We start from the raw sequence: 10545 nt of genomic DNA on the forward strand, positions 1-10545 counted from the left end.
GGGCTGGAGAGATGGCTCAGCAGTTAAGAGCACTGACTGCTCTTGCAGAGGACCTGGATTTGATACCCAGCCCCACATGGTGGCTTTGAACTGTCCTTAACTCCAGTTCCAGGGGAATCTGACACCCCCTTCTGACCTCTACAGCATTGCATGACATGGGTGCACTCACATACATGCAGGCAATACACTCATACGCATAAAATAAAAATAATAAATAAAATATAAAAATAACAAAACGGGGTCTCACATAGCCCAGGCTGACCTTGAACTTGGTATGTAGTTAAGGATGGCCTTGAGTTTCTGATTCCCCTGCCTCCATCACCCCAGTGGTGGGATCACAGGTACACCAACGTACATGGTTTATGCAGTGCTGGGGGATTGAACCTGGGGCCTTTTGTGCATGCTAAGCAAGCATTCTACCATCTGAGCTACAACCCCACCCTGTCCCTGCTCTTATTAGAGGCAGTCGCTTGCCCAGGTCTCCACAGAAGACGCATGCCAAGATACCACCTGCGTTTCGTGATTTTGAAACCTAGCTCTTGTACATCTGACTATGTCGCTTTACCTAAAACTCACATCCTGTAAAATGGGGGTCACGTTCCCTATGCCAAAGGATAGTTGTGAGGATTAAATGAGACGATGCATTCAAAGGGTTTATTTCATATTAAGTGTTCAGTAAGTGCCAGGCATGGTGGTGCGAGTGTTTAATCCCAGCAAAGACAGGCAGATCTCTGAATTCCAGGTCAGCCTGGTTTACGTAGTGAGTTCCAGGCCAGCCAAGGCTACATAGTGAGACCCTGTATCCAAAAAGAAAAAAAAAATGGAGAGTAGGTAGGTTCTCTCCTGGCACTTTGAGACTCTGAAGGTCAAACTCAGAATTCAGGTCATCGGGCCTTAGAGCAAGAACCTTTAACCCACTGAACCATCTCACCAGCCATATTATTGCAATTCTCACAAAGGCTGGGCCCGTGAGGTTTGGTGTCCTAGTAGACTAAGAAGTGTCCTTCAACAATCAAAAATAATTTCAAGCCAAGTGTGATGATGCATGCCTATAAATCCCAGCACTTGGGAGTTAGTTTTGGATGGGGTGGGTGGTTCAAGAATATACTGAGATAGGTTGACAAAGACTAACTGTTAGAATTTGAGAAACCACGTGATAAAGTAGAAACAGAATCCGACCTTTAACAGATGCAGATACCTTTATTAGCTCTGAGGGACATACAACCTTCCCACGGGAATGGCGGTTGCGTGCTGGGGTCGAGGGAGGTCTGGATTTATACATGGGCCCAGAAAATCCCAGAAAGGGGATCATGCCTCCCCAGAATCCCAGAAGGTGGGTAGTGTCTTCTTGGTGTTAAAGTCCTTCCTGGGATCTGGGAAGGAGAGACGAGAAGTTCTAATAGGGGAACCAGGGATCTTCTGCAAGGTCGTAAGGAACCAGATGTCTTTTGCTAGGGGCCATGTGTTGTGATAGATGTAGCTCACTCCTGGAGTGGGGAGGCAGGGTGGGAAAATGGTCAGTTCATTCAGTCACTTGTCAGGCTGACGAGTTTATTAGAAGAGTTATTAACTTCATGGGTAGACAAACAAAGGGACAACATCATAGCAGGAGCTCCAAGGAGGGTTCAGGCCCCAGCACCACAGACAGACAGCATAGTGGGGTCTCTGAAGAGAATCAGAGCCCACATGACAGAGGGGGGGCCTCTTCTTACACCTTTTGAGGAGGGGGAGGTTCACAGCAAGCCTGAAGTCAGGCTCTCTGAGGATTCAGGGTTTGCCAGCCGGAGGCTGGGAAGCTGGTGGGGAGCCAGATAATGCTGGCGCCAATACCTTAACATCAATACCCTTTGATGGTATTGCACATCCCAGGTGGGAAATCCCGTCCGAGGTGTGCCGGCAGGAGCTTGCCAGCAGCATCCTGTGAGCTGTTCCAAAGCAGCTGCTAGAGTCTAACCCTACCTTCTTACATGGGAAGGTGGAGACAGGAATATCAGCCACTCAAGACCTTGTCTCAAAACAATGTGTAAATAAATAAGAGTAATTTCCAAACAGCTTAAGTCTGTGGTTAACCCTTCCTTCTACAGAGTGTTAGTGGGGAGCCCCCATTCCTAAGATCCCTTCTGGTCTCAGTCCCTGAAGTTGAGGCTGGTCTTCTAATTTCGCACTCCAATGCCACCTCCCCCAGCTCCTCTGAGAACTCCCTCCCCTTTATTATGTCAATTCACTGCCCGAGGACCTAAATCCTCCTCCCTGCTGTCTTCTACTCAAATCTCTAATCTGGATTCTGCATCACAGAAGCCCAAAGAACACTCGGAACAAAGACCCCACGGCCTCTGAGGGACCCGGGGAGGGAGGGAGGCAGAAAGGCCCTGGGATCAGGGGAGGCACTGCATTGTCTGGTCCCAGAGTTCCGGGGTGGAAAGCAGCTCAGGCCCGTCCCCCACAAAGGTTGGAAGACGGGGTTATGGGCCTGAGGACCTAGAGGAATCCGCAGAACTTCCAGGTTTGTTTTCCCACTTTCACCCCCACCTCTTTGAAGAACTGACGGGACACAGACTGATGTTCTCTGACTCCCACCCCCCTTCTCTGTCTCTCTCTCTCTCTCCTCTCTCTCTCTCTCTCTCTCTTTCCCACTTTCACCCCCACCTCTTTGAAGAACTGACCGGGACACAGACTGATGTTCTCTGACTCTCTCTCTGTCTCTCTCTCGTCTTTTAAGTCCACACGGTTAAGCATGCCCCTAACTGAGAATCTGGGGTCTTCTCTAACCAGAGACCACTTTATGGAATGGAGGTAGAAAACACAGGATTGCAGTCTGACCCCGGCAACCCCAACACCCAGTTCCAGTGAGCAAAGTCTAAAGCCAACCACCACTGTGGAATTTTAACTTTCACCCACTGACCTGAAAAGGTTTAAACACAAGAGAAATCATCCCCGCCAGCTCCAAAGAAGGCAGTTCCTAGCCTTCCCCAAACAACTCCCAACAGGGTCTGAAGTCTCAGGGCTGAGCAGCCTCCATAAGTGCTGCCACCGCTGGTGGTGGGTGTGTGGGGCCGCTGCCACAACCAACTTTCTTGGGGTCGGCAAGGGAGCCCTTCCAGTATGCAAGCTGTGGATCCAGGCGGGGAGCTGTGGCCCTAGTTTCCATGGAGATGCTGGCACAGCCTGGACCCGTCTGCACTTAGCAAGCATCCCGCCTTCGGAAAGGCGGAGGAAGGATTTGCGTGCTGAAGAGCAAGCTCGGTTAGGTCTGAACAGCCTGAGGGCTGAGGCATCTGGGGCTGGCGGCTGTGGCTGAGGTGGGCTCTGCCAGTCAGTCCTGCAGCTTTAATGGCTGGGTGTGGCCTCGGGTAGAGCTAGTCCACACTGCCCAGTTGCTACCTTCCCCTCACCCCACCCCATGTAAAGGCTGCTGCCAGAGGCCTGGCGCAGTGGAAAAACCCAGGAGTCAGAGACTGGCTGCAGAGCCACACCCCAAAGCCGAGGGAAAGCCCAGGCTTGTTGAGAAAGCTCAGGACTGAGCTGGAGAGTCTGGTCCCTTAGTCTTCACCACTGAAACTCTAAGGGGGCCCAGGAGCACTTCCCTGCCCTTCTCTGGGTCCCACTGAATGAATAACATCCTTTCTGAGGCTTCTGCCTCTCCTATGACTAAAACTGGGGTATGAACTCCCTTCAATTGCACTTGGAGGTGGCCTGCCACTGCACGCTTACTACCAAAGGCCAAACTTGGCCCTGCGCGCACACACACACACACACACACACACACACACACACACGGTTCATGCAGGCCTGATCACCTTTGCCCCTGGATATCTAGGGAGCAAAGGGCAGCAAACTACTTTCTTCCGGTCTTCCCTGGCTGTGGGGAGGAATGTCTGGGCAGAGTGGCATAGGCAAATGAGAGCCAGTAGAGTTTGAAATGCATGTGGCTCTTCCCAGCTGTGTGACCAGGCAGGTAAATATTCTGTGCTTGTGTGGTGTGCCAGGAAAATGATAAAATTTGTATTCTGCTTTTGGGCGTTCTCCAGGTTAGGGTGAAAATTCTTTGAGAGCAAGGATGGGCCACTGTCACTGTATCCCAGTTTGTAGTGTGCTTGCCTAGCATGCACAAACCCTGTATTCCACCCCCAGAACCATATAAACCAGGCTTGGTGATATACACCTGTAATCCCAGTACTCCAGGAAGATCAAAAGTTCAAGATTGGGGGCTGGAGAGATGGCTCAGTGGTTAAGAACATTGGCTGCTCTAGCAGAGGACCTGGGTTCGAGTCCCGCACCCACATAAACAGTTGTTAGGTGGCTAACAACTATCTATAACTCCAGTTCCAAGATAATCCGACTTCTTCTGACCTCCGTGGGCATTGCACACAACACAGGTGCACTTAGATACATTCAGGCAATACACTCATACACATAAAATAAAAATAATTTTTTTTTTTAAGTTCAAGGTCATTCTTGGCTACCCAGTGAGTTCAAGGCCAGCCTGGGGTACTGAGACCTCATCTCTATGCAAACTGAAAATAAATAAGAATAGACGGGAAGTCCTTCGTGAGCCACGTACAAATCAAGGACTCGGACTCGGGGAGACTCCTGTGGCTGCAGAAGGAGATTTTCTGTGGCCCACCACAGCCTGAGGTCTCTGCAGTAGGTACCAGAAGTTTCCCTTGGCCTCTCAGCAGAATCCCAAGACTCACAGTACAGCCAGAGTGCCTCTGACTGTTTTTAGGGCAGGAGACCTCTGACCAGGCTCAGGAACAGGGTAGTCTCAGTCCAGCCAGAACCTGCTTTCTGAGATGTGGCCCCAAGAGTGTTGTGTAAACAGTTTAGAGGAAGTGAAGGGCCCACAGGCTGCCAGCGGCCTAGCAGTCAGACCTTGTCCCTTCCCCTTCAGCTCCAGGAAATGACTGTATTCACCCTTATAACTGGGGCCAATCTGCCTGGAATTTCTCAACAAAGTACCCTTGTTTCTTTGAAGTAAGGCTTGGAATGTAATTTTCCATTTGTTAGGAAAGGTTTAAAACATCTGTGCAGGATTCAAAGCGCCATGGATTCCTGTTATCAGAAATCTTTCAAGGGTAGAGGTGCAGCTTATTAAGAGACCACTTGCCTAGCATCAAAAGGCCCTGGGTCCTGTCTCCCAGACACACACACACACACACACACACACACACACACACACACACACTAAATCCCTGTGAAATCATTTCTGTTAACAAAGTTAACACCCTACCTCCCCCAGTGGGAATCTTGGACCTTGTTTTGAAACTTCTGTCGGGGTAAGAGGATGACAGACCCGGACTCCTGTGTCTGTGCATAGGACACTCCCTTGGGTGTTTCCCTCAACCCCAAGGCCAGCCTTTTTCGATCTCAAAACGGTGGTCACAGTTTGGCTCTCACTGCCGAGCAGCTGTGAAAATGAAGGTGCTTTCCTGGTGTTCTAACTAGAAGGAGAGCCCTCAGTGTTTGCAGTGGACAGTGAGGAGGCTGTGGGGAGAATGGGACAGGGCTACCCAGGGGCCCATGACAAAGTAGTAGTAGTAGTGATTGCCATGTCCATCACTGTCCTCGCCAATCAGAGTACCAGAAGAGAAGATTGTCACAACAGCTCGCAGGGGCCATGACTAGAGAAAGGACATTTTTTGCTAGGGGCGCCCACCCTGAAGACTGGAGGAACCTTGGGACTCCTTCTGCAGGACTGATTTGGGGGCCTTCAGTTTGAAGTCACTTGCGCTAACAGTTCTTACCTGGGAACTGTCGGTGGGACAGGAAGCCCTGAGGAAAGTGGAGAGCAAAGGACACAGCTGCTCCTTCTCCCCAGCAGTGAGAAGTGGCTGGGCAGCAATGGCATCCCTGAGATGGAGTCTCTCAGGGATCAAGTCAGAATGACTGCCACAGATAAGGATGGAAAGTCCAAGCCCCAAAAGGAAACAGAGGCACCATGGAGGGCTGGCCTAGGCAAGCAGAGAGCAGAGGAGAGGGGGGAGGAAGGTGATAGGATCCCAGGAGGTGCTGCCATAAAGGCCAAACAGCCAGGGAGGGGAGGAGTCTTCTGGTTTCACACCCACCTTCAGAGGGATGGATGGATTGGGGACTAGGGGAGAGGGCTGCGACACAAAGCAATTTGTCAGGGCAGGTGCCACTCTCTTCCTGGAGAGAGGAACCTCTACTTTGGCACGTACACAGCACTCCCTGGTGTGTTAAGGACAGAGACGGATGAGGTCGCCTGCATCTTGGGCCCTGCAACTCAGGAAAGCCATCAGCTTTGCAACTATGGACAAGGTGAAAAGAGGCGGGCTGGCAGGGAGTGTTCAGAGGGCTGTGGGGCCGGCGGAGGGTTGTGTCAGGAAGGCCTATGCTCTGGACAGATGTGGTTGCAGCTGTAAATGCCCTGCATGTGTCCTATACATGTGCACTGCACAGGATCACCAAACAAGGTACCCTTCTTCCCACAGCCTATCAACCATCCTGCTTTCGAGCCCTATCTCTCCCATTCTCCAGAAACTCCAGTGACCTACTGACCACCAAAAAAACCAAACAGAAACACACACCTAAATGCCTCAGCCTGGCACTGAAGGCTAAAACGCTGTGTAGCTTGTGGTCTCCGTATTGCTTCATCACATAATCTTGCTTTCTCAACATCCAATCCACCAGCTGAAATCTTTTCGTTTTAGCCTTGATGCTGCCTCTTCCTGGAAGGTTTCTCTGCCAAGATCTCTCTCTCTCTCTCTCTCTCTCTCTCTCTCTCTCTCTCTCTCCCTCTCTCTCTCTCTCCCCCCGCCCCCCGAATGCTAATACATTAACTCCTTTGTGGCAAGGTGACACTATTTTACATTCGTTTTCTTTGGTTCTGCTTTTTTTGTTTTCTTTATGAAACAGGGTCTCAAGCAGCCCAGCCTAGCTTGGACTCACTATGTAGCCAAGGTTGGCCCTGAACTTCTTATCCTGTTGCTTCCACCTCTCAAGTGCTGGGATTACAGGTGTATGATTCGCCAAGCCCAGCTTCTAGTCTGTCTTGCATTTGAGCTCTTGAACAGATTGCTGTCAGTCCCTCCACTTTGGTCTTTGAAACCCCCCTCCCCCACTGACATGAGTTTATGTTGTGCAGGCTGGCCTCGAACTCCTGAACTCAAGTGGTCTTGCTATTCTTCACTTCCTGAGTAGCTAGAACTGGGGGCGTGTGCCACCACACCTGGAGGCCTTGCTCCTTTTTGTATCTCCTAACATAGTCTCTTTGTACAGCAGGCACATAATTCAAAATAAACTTTATTAAACCAATAAATGTATGTGCCAGGGCTATGGAGATGAATGAGAAAGTTTCTTTCCACTAATTCAGTTTAGTGAGCCAGAGATGCCCAGCCATAAGAATTGACTTTATGTGGAGTTCAAGGAACAGCATCAGAGCTCTTGAGTACTTGGGCTGAGGGGGGCAGATCTGAGGGCAAGAGAGAGGGCATCAGGTTGAAGGAACTCCTGAGTTGAAGGCTGGAGGTGAGATGGTGATGATACAGTTGAAGGATGTGGGGAGTAGGCTTGAAACAAATACAGGAAGCACCAAGAAAAATGATAGAGCGAGAGAGGGGTGGAGGTGCTGGACCTTGGGGGCCTGATGTGCCTGCCCAAGGATTTGGATTTATTCTGTAGGCGATGAGGAGCCATTGGGGATTGGTGTAACAAATACTGAGTGGAAGGACCGAGCATTGTGTTTTGAGTGGGCACCATCCTCTAACCACGGTTATTTTAGGAAAAAAATTTTTTTACAGTAAAGGCCAGGACTGTGCCTAGGTCAAACCACATCCGTGTAGAACTTTTCCCTTTAAATACCCTTGAACACTTGGCAAGGTTGAGAATGCAGTCTGCCCTGTGACAGTGTTTCCTGACCTGTTTCGGGTCTACTGGCTGCTTAGCACAGAAACTCTGATGTTTGGACTCTGGGGCGGCAGAACCGACCACAGGATGTACAGATTCCCTGTGAGGTCTTGGCTCCTGTGTCTGTGCAGGCTGAGACGTCCCACCATCTGCCATCTTCAAGCTGGAGACTCAGGAGAGGCATGGAATCTGAGAAGCAGGAACATCCATGGTGCAAGTCCCAGCGTGAGGGCAGGAGACACAAGGTCACAGCTGAACAGGGACACCTGTTGCTGCTTTGGTGTCGGAGCCGCTTGAGCCCCCAGGAGAATTTCTTGTCCTGTGCAGGGTTTTGTAAGCATAGCATCCTGTAGAGGGAAAAACCTAGGCTTTGGGCCAGTCGGAGCTGAGCTGGGCTAAGGTCCCCACTGAAATCACTCAGAAATTAAGACTGTGCACTTTCTAAGCAGCACTCTCTCTGAGTCCTGGTTTCCTTATCTGGGAAATGAGAATGATCTTATCTACCCCAAAGAGAGTGAAGACAGCACAGGGGTGCTTAGCTTCCTACCTGGCGTTAGCCTCTGCAAGTGGCTTTTGTTTTACCCACTTTCTAGTTAGACAGTGACTGATGTATACAGAAGAGGGAGGCTGTGCTTGGAGTGGTTATTGTCTGGTGTCTTGACTTCAGGGATTAGAACCTGCCTGAGGCGTCTTTCCAAGTCTTTCTAGAGCTGTCCAACCTCCAGGTGAAGTCTTACCTGCCTCTCAGCCCTGTTCCACTCTGGTTTTCTGCCAGCCTACTCCCTGCAGCTGGGGGCATATTTTACAGGCTGGCAAGGCCCAAAGTTGAATAAGGTCATTGTTGCCAGGCTGAGGAACCTGAGGCACTATGAAAGCTGGCCTGCCCCTAGTTACCCTGGAGAACCTGTGCCCCACCTCAACAATAAAGGGAAAATTGCTGGGACATATGCTTTGCTTTCCCCTTTAAAACCAAGAAGCCCACAACTGTGGATCTTTCTGGGGGATGGCTCTGAGCTGCTGGTGACTGCACAGAGAGACAGAAAGCCTGTCCATGTCCTAGAGAGGCTCAGAGCCTCAGGGGAGCAGAGCCCCACCCCCGTCAACCACAAGGGGCTCTTTGAAGGATGTACAGACCAAAGTATGTGGGGCGGTGAGCAAACAAGAGGAAGTTTCCTACTCTCTGGGTGTATGGATAGGTGTAAGGGAAAAAAGATTTCCGATCTCTCAGATCATGTCTGTGACCAGATGCGTGTGTATACATGTGCTTTCCGCATAAAGCAATTCTCCAGCAAAGGACCATGGGCTGGGTGTCCTGTAACAAGTAGTAGATTGTGACCCGAGCTCCTGAACAGCCCCGGTAAACTGAGGTTTCAACCTCCACTTCCGGTTTGGTAATTTGCTTGGATGGCTCACAGTAAGCCATAGAAACACCCTTACTGCTTTCTTTAAAAGTGAAACTTTATTTCTCTTGTTCTGAATTTAAATTTTTTATTTTGTGCTGTGCTGAGGATGGAACCCAGGGCCTTGCGCATGCCTGCTAAGTGCCCTGCCACTAGCCATACTCCTAGCCTATTTGGTTTATCAATAGACATATAATAGGTAGATGAGCATCAGATTGGAGAAGCCCCCCTCAAGGTAGGGCATGTGGAACTTCTCTCCCCCTGCAGGAGCTCATAAGCCAGGCACCTCCAGCTTTCAACCAGCATCTCCAGGGTTCAACACCCGGGAAGCTCTTCAAATGTTGTTCAAGAGTTTTTGTTTTGTTTTGTTTTTTGTAGACCATAATCCACAATGAACACCTCCCTTCCAGGAGGTTTGTGGGTAGGGCTGAAAGTTACAGTTCGCTTTGTCTTTCCTATCATTGAAGGATTTCAAGGGTTTACTGAGTATATTCCAGATTCTGTTATAGTGGTGGGTACCAAATGATGAAGGCGGTTTAAAGGAGATGGAGGGGAAAGCAAAGGAACTACCAATGGTAAAAGCCTTGAGTTAGAAAGTCAGAGGTGATGGTGGAGGGGTCACGACAGGATGAGATGGCAGGGCTGCAAAGACCCAAGATATGACACCTGCTTGGTGGGGCTTACAGAGTGCAAACGTGGATGGATGTAATTGAAAACTGGGCCTGATTCATCCTGCAAGGATGAGATGGCAGGGCTGCAAAGACCCACAACTCTGATATTTCTTGGATATGACACCTGCTTGGTGGGGCTTACAAAGTGCAAACGTGGATGGATGTAATTGAAAACTGGGCCTGATTCATCCTGCAAGACCTCAGCGCCAGGGCGCCTGAGACGCAGGGGGAAAAGAGCACCGAGAGGTTAAGATTGGACAGACGTGGTGCTGGGCAGAACATTTATTTCCTTCCTTCCTTCCTTCCATCCTTCCTTCCTCCCTCCTTCCCCCATTTCCTTCCTTCCTCCCTCCTTCCCCCCAGGGCGCCTGAGCCGCAGGGGGAAAAGAGCACGAGAGGTTAAGACTGGACAGACAGACGTGGTGCTGAGCAGAACATTTCCTTCCTTCCTTCCTTCCTTCCTTCCATCCTTCCTCCCTACTTCCCCCATTTCCTTCCTTCCTCCCTCCTTCCCCCATTTCCTTCCTTCCTCCCTCCCCCATTCCCTTCCTTTCTCCTTCCCTCATTTCCTTCCTTCCTTTCTCCTTCCCTCATTTCCTTCCTTCCTT

General features: G+C 50.2%; 1 long non-coding RNA gene across 1 annotated transcript; it reads right to left on the minus strand.

Annotated features, from left to right (window-relative positions):
* Positions 1 to 1180: 1180 nt before the first annotated feature.
* Positions 1181 to 3377, minus strand: LOC108490757. The gene is made up of 2 exons (XR_001872417.2): positions 2903 to 3377; positions 1181 to 1487 (listed from the first exon to the last, which is right to left on the minus strand). It is a non-coding gene; the product is annotated as an uncharacterized LOC108490757 (long non-coding RNA).
* Positions 3378 to 10545: the final 7168 nt, after the last annotated feature.

The sequence above is a fragment of the Nannospalax galili genome, unplaced genomic scaffold (assembly GCF_000622305.1).
Source record: "Nannospalax galili isolate Female #2095 unplaced genomic scaffold, S.galili_v1.0 scaffold615, whole genome shotgun sequence".
Classification (NCBI taxonomy): domain Eukaryota; kingdom Metazoa; phylum Chordata; class Mammalia; order Rodentia; family Spalacidae; genus Nannospalax; species Nannospalax galili.